Source organism: Canis aureus, chromosome 7, assembly GCF_053574225.1.
Source record: "Canis aureus isolate CA01 chromosome 7, VMU_Caureus_v.1.0, whole genome shotgun sequence".
Classification (NCBI taxonomy): Eukaryota; Metazoa; Chordata; class Mammalia; order Carnivora; family Canidae; genus Canis; species Canis aureus.
In genome coordinates this window covers 15656594-15667749 of record NC_135617.1, presented here as the reverse complement: position 1 = coordinate 15667749, position 11156 = coordinate 15656594, and the positions used below count along the sequence as shown (strand labels likewise).

At 37.2% G+C, this 11156-nt stretch overlaps 1 long non-coding RNA gene across 1 annotated transcript in view; it reads right to left on the bottom strand.

Moving 5' to 3' along the window:
• Nucleotides 1-1839: 1839 nt before the first annotated feature.
• The window catches only part of LOC144316770 (uncharacterized), a 47622-nt gene continuing 38305 nt past the window's right edge, over nt 1840-11156 (bottom strand). The window contains exon 5 of the long non-coding RNA XR_013382621.1: nt 1840-2115. This is a non-coding gene — a long non-coding RNA (uncharacterized LOC144316770). The remainder of the gene's footprint in view (nt 2116-11156) is intronic.

The window sequence follows — 11156 nt, the reverse complement described above, 5'->3', positions numbered from 1 at the left end:
GCTTCTTCCTCTGCCTGCGTCTCTGCCTTTCTCTCTCTCTCTCTCTCTCTGTGTCTCTCATGAATAAATAAAATGTTTAAAAAAAAAAAAGAATCTGAACTCCTACAGAGGCTGCTGAAATTAATGCTGTTGTTGTTGAAGCTCATAGCCATTCTTAATCACTCCCAGTAACCAACAACTGCTCCTGCTAGAAAGTCATGGAAAGGAAAAAGAGCCTTTCTCTTCCCTTCAACCATTCAGTGAGGAAGTGCAATCCCACTGGCAAGAATCTAATAGCAAGCTACCTCAGAGGAACTGGGAACAATCTGTTTGTAGACTTCCAACCCCAGCAGCACAAAGGACAGTATAAAATGGTGAGTGTGTATAAGAGTGTGCTAATGCCTAACACAGTGTCTATCATCTACCTTGTGCCCTACGGATATTTATCAAATAAGCAATTGATAGGGGGAAGGGATGGTCAAACATTGATAGCTCACTTGGCAATTTCTTCGTCTCTTGGTCATATTCTTTTGATTTCCCGCCAAACATTTTGAGATTGCTTATTATAAAAGAATCTGTACATCAGACAATTAAAATGAAGATAACATAGTAAGATTCACTTAATATGAGAATCAAGAGGACAGTTTTAGAAAAAAGCTGGGTTACAATTAATCAAGATTTTAAATTGTTTTTTGACGCCAAGTAGGTTTGCCAGATAAAATACAAGACATCCAGTCAAATTTTAATTTTACATAGGACATCTTTACATTTAAAAAATATGCTTAGGGTTGGGGATCCCAGGGTGACTCAATGGTTAAATGCCTGCCTTTGGCCCAGGGTGTGATCCTGGAGTCCCGGGATCAAGTCCCACGTTGGGCTTCCTGTGTGGGGCCTGCTTCTCCCTCTGCCTGTGTCTCTGCCTTTCTCTCTCTCTCTCTGTGTCTCATGAATAAATAAATAAAATATTAAAAAATATATGCATTATCTGAAATTAAAATGCAATTCTCTGTTAAAATTAAAATTAACTATTTGTATTTTTATCTGCTATATTTAGCCACATCGTGCCAAAGAACACCGGATCCTTTCTTTATTCTATCTCTCGTTATTTAACATCACATCATGAGACAATATGCAGAACATATAGTAAAACCTATTTAATATCAAAGTCTTCTATATTACTAAATTAAATTTTCTTACTTGACTATAACGCCTTAATGTTTGGATTCTCTCCCAAGGAAGAAGAAAAAATAACATGATGATTCACGTTTAGAGGTATTTTATATTTTACAAATATTTCACATATTTTCTCATTTTTAAAGCATTACAATCTCATGAGATCAGCCCAACTATTCTTATGTTTCAAATTAAAAAAAAAAAAATGGGGCTCAGGCACTTCAAGTAGTTTGTCCAAAGTCACAGGATTAGCATACATGCAGCCACTTGAACGCCCTCACCTTTACTCCCATGAACCTTCTAAAGCCCAATATCTCCAAAAACACTAAAACAAAAGTGTGGTTCATGTAAAGATGAAGGGTGAGCCTATTGGAAAAAGAAATCCAGGGGACAATATGCACATTAAAGGGAAGAAAGGGAATTTGACCTGCCTTGCATTAGTAAGCAACAGCAGTAGGCTTCAGTGCTTCATCACTGGCACACCTTCAAGCCTAGGCCTTTTTCAGAGCCAGCAAGCATTGCTCTGCATGTTGAGGACACAAAGATAGATAAGCTGTTGTCTGTGAGATTTCAAATTTACGGTCTTAGAGGAAGATAATGCTCATTGATGGAAAGTTGAATTACTCAACCCTTCTACCACATGTTGCTAAAGAGACGTGAACTGGACATTGTTTTCTTTCATTTTTTAAGATTTTATTTATTTATTTGACAGAGACAGAGAGTGTGCACACAAGCAGGGGCTGTGGGGCAGACAGAAAAGCAGACCCCCCCCCAACCCCGCCGGCGCTGAGCAGGGAGTCAGATGTGGGACTCCATCCCAGGCACCCAGGATTGCGACCTGAGCCAAAGCCAGATGCTTAACCGACTGAACCACCCAGATGTCCTTGAACATTGTTGACTGGTGCTACATTCAGGCTTCCTGAGGGATCCTGCCTGTATGATTTCATCCATCATCGCAATATCCTGCGGATAGAAGTGAAGACATTGTTTATGATAAGATATATATGTACATTTATATGTATACACACACATACATATGGATGTATACGCAGGCATATAAAAGCTCCTTTATTACTCAAATATTTCAGAAACAAGATCAATACCCACTTTACAGACCAACTGTAATGAGGGATTTTGTGCATGTGACTATTGCAATTTGGACAGTGAAATTCCACTCGTGGTCTGTCCGATTAGTTTTGTGATGAATCTCTACTGTATTTCAGATACTGCTGTTCAGAATCAGAGCTCTCATGGGGACCTCCAGAGGTCATCTCCTCTATTCTACTAGCCTCAGGCAAAGTTACTTCCAATAATCCAAGACAGAGTTCTCTTCCCCGTTCCTAAGAATTACCACGCATAGCAATTTGGTCTACCTCCTCCACGGAAGTTCTCATTTTAATACAAATTATTTTGAAAAAAAAAATTGCTTTGGAAATCCAGATTTCTTTCGAAGGCGTAAAAGCGTTCACCACGTCCAATCATTCGAAAGAAACTACCGGTCTGCAAGTTTAAGCTACCGTTTCAGACTCCTGCTTAACTGAAATCTATTCTAGAACAAATGATCGTGGCCAAGTGTATCTGATAAAGTTGCCCTGTTGCAGTTCAATAAGGGTTACTCGTTTCAGGTTAGCTTTCTTCGGAAGGCTTATCCGTGATTAAACCCACTGTGTTTTCCCCTTTGATAAACTCCCCTCTGTATAATCATTTTGTGTTCACCCGAGTTTATTAGGATAAATGATTGATTTAAAATTTTATAAGGTACTTACATGTCGGTCACATCTTCTTGTTGATCTAAATCAGTATTTTTTTGCTCATTTCCTAGGTAGATTGCATCTGGTCTGTGGGTAAACACCGAGGAGTTGCCCCCTCTTCCCAGGCTTTATAATGAGAATATTCTATCCCATCAGGTGCATGCACCCTGCTGTCATTTGCAGCCTGACCTGCAGGTCAGGGGTGATGTGAGCTGGCTCAGGGATGCATACAAATCACATCCTCTTGTCTGTCTGTTTTGTTGACTGGTTCTCCTCAGGGTCGTGGCTATCTTAAGTAGCAGCCTGAAGGATAAAGTGTGCCCTGTCTGAGCCGTAAAACTTTGACTGTGGACCAATTGCATCTGACATACAGCAGCATGAGGTTTGGTTTAGCCTTTGGATTCGGAACAAATCACTGGCTATCAATGGCTGATAGTGACATGCAGTTTACCGAATCTCTCCTTCTTGCTGACAGCTCTACATTGGGGAAGGAATGGATTGTTTTTAAGTCAGGGAGTTTATGTTTCCAAATGTAAAGTGTGCTCCACGTGAATTTTTTTTTTTACCATGAAAATAACATGACGAAACTATACATTTTTTTTGAAAGGAACTGCTTCATTTCGATACTCTGATTTCAACACAACATGTCGAGGCTGCAAGAGGGCATGTTTATGATAGAATTCATAGGAACATAGGAGGCTGTTAAATGTTTTCAATGCGATTTTGACGTAGATGAAAGTTCTAACTTCTCTACTTTCAGTGAAATGACTCTTTAATCACCGAATGTATCCACTGAAAGACAAGTTGAATGCCTTTCCTGTGTCACTCCCCCTAACACCAAAACTTATTCATATCAGATCGAATTAGATGTTTTCTCTAGTCTGTGCTAATATTTGTGGCATGTTTCAATTTTGAGAAACTTGAGTGCTTCTCCCTCCTATATAAAGACATCATACCAGTTGCACGGATGGACACAGAAAAATAAATAAGATAAGATTGAGGCCCTTGGGGATCCCTGGGTGGCTCAGCAGTTTGGTGCCTGCCTTCAGCCCAGGGTGTGATCCAGGAGTTCCAGGATCAAGTCCCACATCAAGCTCTCCGCAGGAGGCCCTCTGTCTCTCACTCTCTCTGTCTCTCAGGAGTAAATAAAAAAAATCTTAAAAAAAAAAAAATTGAGGCCCTCAAAAAGCTTATAATCTAACAAGAGGAATAAAACATAAAACAAAGCAAACTGTAATAAGTACTATCAAACAATAGAAAAATTTATGGGAGTTTAGAAGAGAGTATTCACTTCCAGCTAGACTTTAAGGAATGGCAACATTTCAAAGATAGAAAGGGGGGCTAAGCAAGGAAGGGCATTCCAGGAGAGAACAAGGTAAACCCTTAGGAATGTAGCTTAGAACAAAGGGAAGGTAAGGATGTCAAGTATTAGAAGAGGTGTGGACTCTGTGCCCCAGGAAAAATAATGCACTGATAATTGGGAGGATGTTTTATAACCAGGAGAAATTAGAGGTTAAAAGCCTAAGTAAGAGACAACAACAATGGGCTGAAGAGAAGGTAATAAGTTCCCACCTAGGGTCATTGCAGCCATAATGAAAAAGAGAAAATGATTTCCAAGAGATATCTCAGAGATGAAATAAATGTGATTCTTATTTAGAAAAGGGAAGTAAAACTTCCCTGAAGTACACTCCTCCACACACACGTAGGCATAGAGAATCTTTTGGTGTCTTTCCAGGACTTCAACAGCTCACTGAGCAAAGATCTATTATTGGGCTTATGACACTGTTAACTTTACCATCATATCATCTAGACTAAGCTTTATCTCCAGGATGGTATATGCTTGATAAATGATTATTGATTAAATAGATGTATGACTACACCATTTTAGTGTTTTGTTTCTGGGTTACTGGAGAATTATGACATCATTGATAAAATAAAAAATACACAGGAAGGGGAACAGGTTTGTCAAGGGCTATGAATTCACCTCTCTTCTCACGTCAGAATCCCAGAAACAGAGTCATCATGAGAACTCGAAGCAGCTTTTGAGTCTAGTTTTTGGATTATTTGCAAAATCAATTATGCATTAAAGTATGTATTGTATGTGTGTATGTAATGTAACTTACGTATGTATTCTAGTAGCATCTAGCTACTAGAGATATCTATCTCAATTTCTATGTCCGTTGGCATTGTAACTTCACTATTGACATTTACAATGAAATTAAATTATAGTAGCAATTATAATTGAAGAGTGAGTTGAGATTAAAACATGCAACCAGGGTTCTAAAAATTTAGGTTTCAATAGCAAAAGTGAAGGAAAACCATTCAGCCTCAAAGGTTCTAGATTTAGTTTTTATAGACGCAGACCAGATTAAAACAAGTTGGTTCTCAACCTTCCATGTCATCTAATTTTCCAATATTATATATTTTACTTTTTTAAAGATTTTGATTTATTTATTCATGAGCGACACAGAGAAAGAGAGGCAGAGACACAGGCAGAGGGAGAAGCAGGCTCTATGTAGGAAGCCTGACGTGGGACTCAATCCCAGGATTCCGGGGTCCCACCCTGAGCCAAAGGCAGATACTCAACTGCTGAGCCACCCAGGCATCCCTAATATTATGTATTTTCAGTCAACTACTCCCAAATTGTTTTTTTGTGTGTGTGCTATATATCAGGATACATTTTTAAAAAATATATGAAGAATGCTTACGAGAGGAAACCATTGATACTTTGTATTCAGGACAGGTTCATTAAGTATGTTAAGTCCAATTTGTATCTTTACAGTTTTATCAGCTCTGGTATCAGAGTTCTACTAAATGGACTTATAAAGTCGCGTGAGTAATGCTAAGGATAAGCAATGCTATATTTTTCATGGTCTGGAAGTACTATAACTGTGTTCACTCTGGAGCCATATGTCAATTCTGAGAAAGGAGAGAGAGAGTAGAGGGAGAGAGAGAGAGAGAGAGAGATCAGTGTTATGTTACAAGATGATCTGTAAGAATGAATTCATGGGGTACATTGTCTTCTGGCTTCCCATTGGAAATCACAGGCAAAAGATAGGGAGGGTTGATTGAAATAGCTTCCCTATGGGGTACTGTGGGCTTTCTGTCGGCACCTGTCCCTCTTTGCCCTGGGTTCTAGTAAATTATTTTCCCCCCTCAGGCTTAGGGGTGAGAATGAAGCCTAGTGTTTCTAGTCCTAGGACATTCTAGTCCTTGAATATTTAGTCCTAGCTGCTACCGATTATAAACAGTGTTTCTTTATAAACTCTCTCTTCATTGGCACAACTGGGTGGTTCAGTGGTTGAGTATCCGCCTTCAGCTCAGGATGTGATCCTGGTCTGGGGATCGAGTCCAGCAACAGGCTCCCTGTGAGGAGCTTGCTTCTTCCTCTGTGCATGTCTCTGTGTGTCTCATGGATAAATAAATAAAATCTTTAAAAAAAAAAAAAAGCCTGTCTCTTCAGTAAACTCGTTTTGAATTATCCCCATTTAACTTACCCCATTCCTACCAAGACATTAATCTATAGAATAATCATTAGAGATTGAATGTATTGATTTTTAAGAGCTTCTACAATTTTATTCATATTTAAATTTCACACATATTGAAAGTTTTTTTTTTTTGGTTTTAACCTATGAGTAAAACTGTTTTAAAAAAAATGCCCCTTTTCAGTTCATCTTGAGGATAAAGGGAATCATTAGAAGAACCCCAAAGGAATTTGTGCCATCTGAGGTCCCATATTTGACTGTTAATCCCCTAATTGTTTAGGGAAAAAAATGCACCGATACTGAAAATATAGCAAAGTTGAGAATAGACAATCAAATTGTAAGATATGATATTCTTAAATATAATTCAATATCATATAGAAAGTGACTTAATTTCTTGTCTTTGTGGATATCTCTCAATTTGAGGATGATCCAGACTGTGGTACTCACTCCTTTTCTCTATTTCATTCATTCCTTTTGATATCTCAACCAGTCTCCTGATTTTAAATATTATCTGAACTCTTACTTCTGGATGGCATGGAATAAGTAGCAGAAGACTAGAATTCCACAAGAACAACTATGAAACCAAAGAAAAGAAATCGATAATCATCTGTTTAACACTCACAGATTACTGCTGAGACAATAAGAACTGGAGGTGCTAAAACTTGGAAGAGGTAAGAACTTCCTAGAAGTGAACTGACTTCCTTAGCCATTTACTTTGGCCCACTTGTCAATTCTGAACAAATAAGAGGCTTAGAATTAAGCCTTTGTATGCATAGGGGGCCATTTCTAGGGGAAAGGGAAATTAGTGAAGATTTGGCAGAGACTTGAGGAACTTCATGCACAGGCACTGCTCTAGTCACTTGGGTGTCTTTGATGTTCAAGATATTTTTCAAATTCTAGTGCTGAATGGGGCAAGAGACCCAATACTTAAGCAGAAAACTTTTAGAGAGCATAGCAGAGCTTTCAGCAGCCTCACAAGGCAAAGATTAGAGTTTGAGACCTGCCAGTGGGGAGTAAGGGGTGGGCTAGAGATAGATTGAGTCTTACTTGAGCTGTCAAACAGCCTGCCCAGTCACCATGCTATTAGCCTAAGGAAGGGTGAAGGTAATCCTCTCTGGAGGATATGACAATATCTGCAGCTACCCTAATGTATGTGTTTTCAAAAAATGTACAATATCTAGCATCCAACCAAATATTGCTAGAAATGTCAAAAGAAAGTAGCACATCATTTAAAAGAGAGAGAGAGAGAAATAAAAGGCAGCCATTAGAAACCAGCTCTTACAGGATCTAGATAATGAAGTTAGGTGGAAAACGATTTTTAAATAAATAAATACCATCTCTACCGATCATTGTTAAATTTATATCATCAGCCTGGATATCTCTCTTGGGCTCCAGACTTATATAGAGAACTATCTACTTCACATCTTCAGTTAAATGGCTAATACATATTTCAAACCTAACATGTACAAAATAAAACTTGTGATTCTATCACTCAAAACTTATTTCTTCCCTAGTCATTCCCATTTCAGTAAATAGCAGCTCCATCTTTCCAGTTGTCCAAACCCAAAACTGAAGTCATTCTTAAATCTCTTGCTTTCACACCCCATATCAAATACATCAGAACATTCTATTTGCTTTCTTCCAGAATATATCTATAATCCTATCATGTTTTGCTGCTTCCATTGCTATTGGTCTGAGCTGCAATCATCCCTTGCTTATATAATGCAATAGCCCCCTTCTCATCTTTTGAATCTGCTCTTGCCCTTAATGGACTCTTCATATTACAGAAGCTGGAATAACTCACTTGACACAGAAGTCAAATTATGTAATTCCTCTGCTCAAAAACCTCCAATGATTTCCTATATAAATGAGAAGGAGCCCCATTGTGCTATAGTAACAAACAACCCCCAAATCTCAGTACCTTAGAACAACAAAGGCTTATCTCTTATTCATAGGACCTGCTTATTATAGGTGAGATGAACACTCAACTTCTTATCACTTCATCTTAGATATCCCAGGACTAGGTTATTATAGGAACCACCTATAACATCATCTGGCACAGCTCAGAGGAAAAGAAAAGGAAGGTGAGACACATAAGTCAGACAGAGTAACAATGTCATTGCTGCTCACGTTTCATTGGCTAAAGCCAGTCACTTGTCAATCCAAAATCTAAATGGTCTGCAATCCTCTGCATTGTCCTCTTCCTACATCGCGTTAGCTTCTCTTATGTTATCTTACTACTCTTGCCCTCAATCACACTGCTCCAGTCACAGTAGTCTATCTGATGTCCCTCAAACATACTGCATGAACTCCTGACTTATAATTTGCTGTGCCTTCTGCTTGGCACCATCTTATTCCAAAAATCCCTTCCCCAGCCCTTTCAAGTCTTTGTTCAAAGTTGCCTTCTCACAAGCCTTTCCTTACTATTCTAGTGTACATTTCAGTTTTTCATATCCACCCCCATTACTCTCTATCCCCTTTCTCTTCCTTATTTTTCTCTAAAGTATTTATCATTATGAAATGCTATAAAATTTACTTCCTTATAATGTGTCTCCCCTCAATAGAATATAAGCCTCATGAAGGCAGGGATTTTTTTTCAACTAATTTATTTCCAGTACCTACAGGAATGCCTGGTACATAATGGATGCTAAATAAATATTTGTTGCATAAATATAATACACCATCTTATTTTTATAGGACTTTAAAATGTACAAATCCTTCTGATATACGTCTTCTCATTTAATATTTACAACCACCTACAGAAGTACTAGCATGCAAATATATATATATATTTTAAAAACTTGCTTTAATACAATACCAAATGTGTAACTTGGGCAAGTGTAGTTTGAAGTACCCAGTGATAATCACCAAGTTTAATATAATGAAAAATGGGTAAGAGAGATGGCTCAAATCATCTACTGAAATGTAAACATTTTACTGCCTGCACATTTCTAATAAGAATTGATGTGGTGTGTCATCTGTAATTTAATCACCAGCATTACATCTTGATAGTAAACGAGGATCACTAGACTATTCCCTATAAAGTTAGATTACTACACATACAAAATATACACTGAATTTGGATAGTATTTCAGGTGTGACACGAGATGATAAATGGAAAGAATTCAAACTTAACATAGCACTCTTATAGCTGATGCTATCATGCCTCTAAATTTTAGTGCTTACTGTACCATATCACCTGTCCAGTCCAACCTCACCCTGAATATCTGGTCACAGGAGCAAATTAAGCCCTGAGTTTTATTTCTGGATTTAAAATTATTTCATTTACTTGATGTATCATTTTCATTGTATTGAGGAATTTTATCAGGATTTATGATATAATAACAGTAAAAATAATTGGTCTAAGCAACAGCACTATAAGAAATGCATCACTTATTTATAACTATAGATTGGAATACTTCAGTTTTAAAATATCTCAAATGAAATTTGTTTTGATTTTTTCAAAAAAGAAGTTTTTAAATACATTTTATAAGTATATTGTGGGTAAAGGCTCTTTGTTGATTCCTTTGACTCCCTGTACACAACAGAGTAACAGAATCCATATAAATGCAGAAACTGGACAAAAAAATGAACATTACACACACACCACATATTTACCAGGCTATTATGATCTTCTGAGGAGTTAATGATTTGTTTCATTGTTTTACTGTTACACAAAGCTTATTTTTGAGCTATAAAAACTAGACTGCAATATATATGACATTAAACAGTTGGTGTAAGAGGGGTCAGTGGTTTATAGTCTATATAGGCCACAACTTTGCATGCAAATGAATAAATAAGAAATTAAGCAAAATATTCCTTCTCGAATCAAGTGGAAAATTAAATGATTATAAGAAAATACTGCACAATAAAGGCTTCCCCTAGGTTCTTTTACATCTGGAATTCTACTGCTGTAGTAAGGGTTATGTGAGCATCAGGACCACGGACAGCATCTTGGGTTCCATATGAATGGATGTTTCTATAATAGAAATTAATAATGGATTCTTAAAAATCCACTATAAGCAATGTTATTTGATGTTTGTCCTATTACCAATAAATTAAAAATCAATTATTATTAAAATCTTTCACAAATTCAGAGGACCTTGAAGTACTAACAGTTTCTTGAAGGGATGTCAAACCACATTTTCCATGTTTCCATATGTAAGAGTGATCAAATAACCACTTTTAGAGAAAGATTATTTGATTCTCAACAAAAGGAAAATCTGAGTCATCAAGTGTTTGTTAATTTGGTTTTGGAGGGAGGGGTGAAAACATCATTTCCTCTGCTTCCTTCACCATCATTTCTTTGTAGTCACACAAAGATATTCATATACATAAAATGATTTTAGATTACTTCTTCTCAAATTGTGCATCTATTACACTTTTTCTTGCATTGATCTTATGATGCAGTCTTCTGATCTTGGTTCAAATAAAAAAAAAAAAGTGAACTTGTTCTGAACTTACAGAATCAGGCATTCTAATCACAGGTCCCGGATAGAGAAGCTGATGTTTGATAATCTTCACGGCAGAGCTGGTGGTGTTTGCTTGAGAGCAAGTTAGCATTAATGTATTTGTCCTCACACTTAATTCAAAGCATCTTACACAGACACCATTAATGGTATTTTGCTAGCACTTTCAAATGACTTCTAATGTAATTTAAATCAATTCAATTTAACAGCCATTTATTGTGCAAAGATCTGCACTTTGTGTGTTTTAGGTGATACAAAAGGTTGGTCCCTATCTTAAAGAATATTTTGGTCCATCGAGG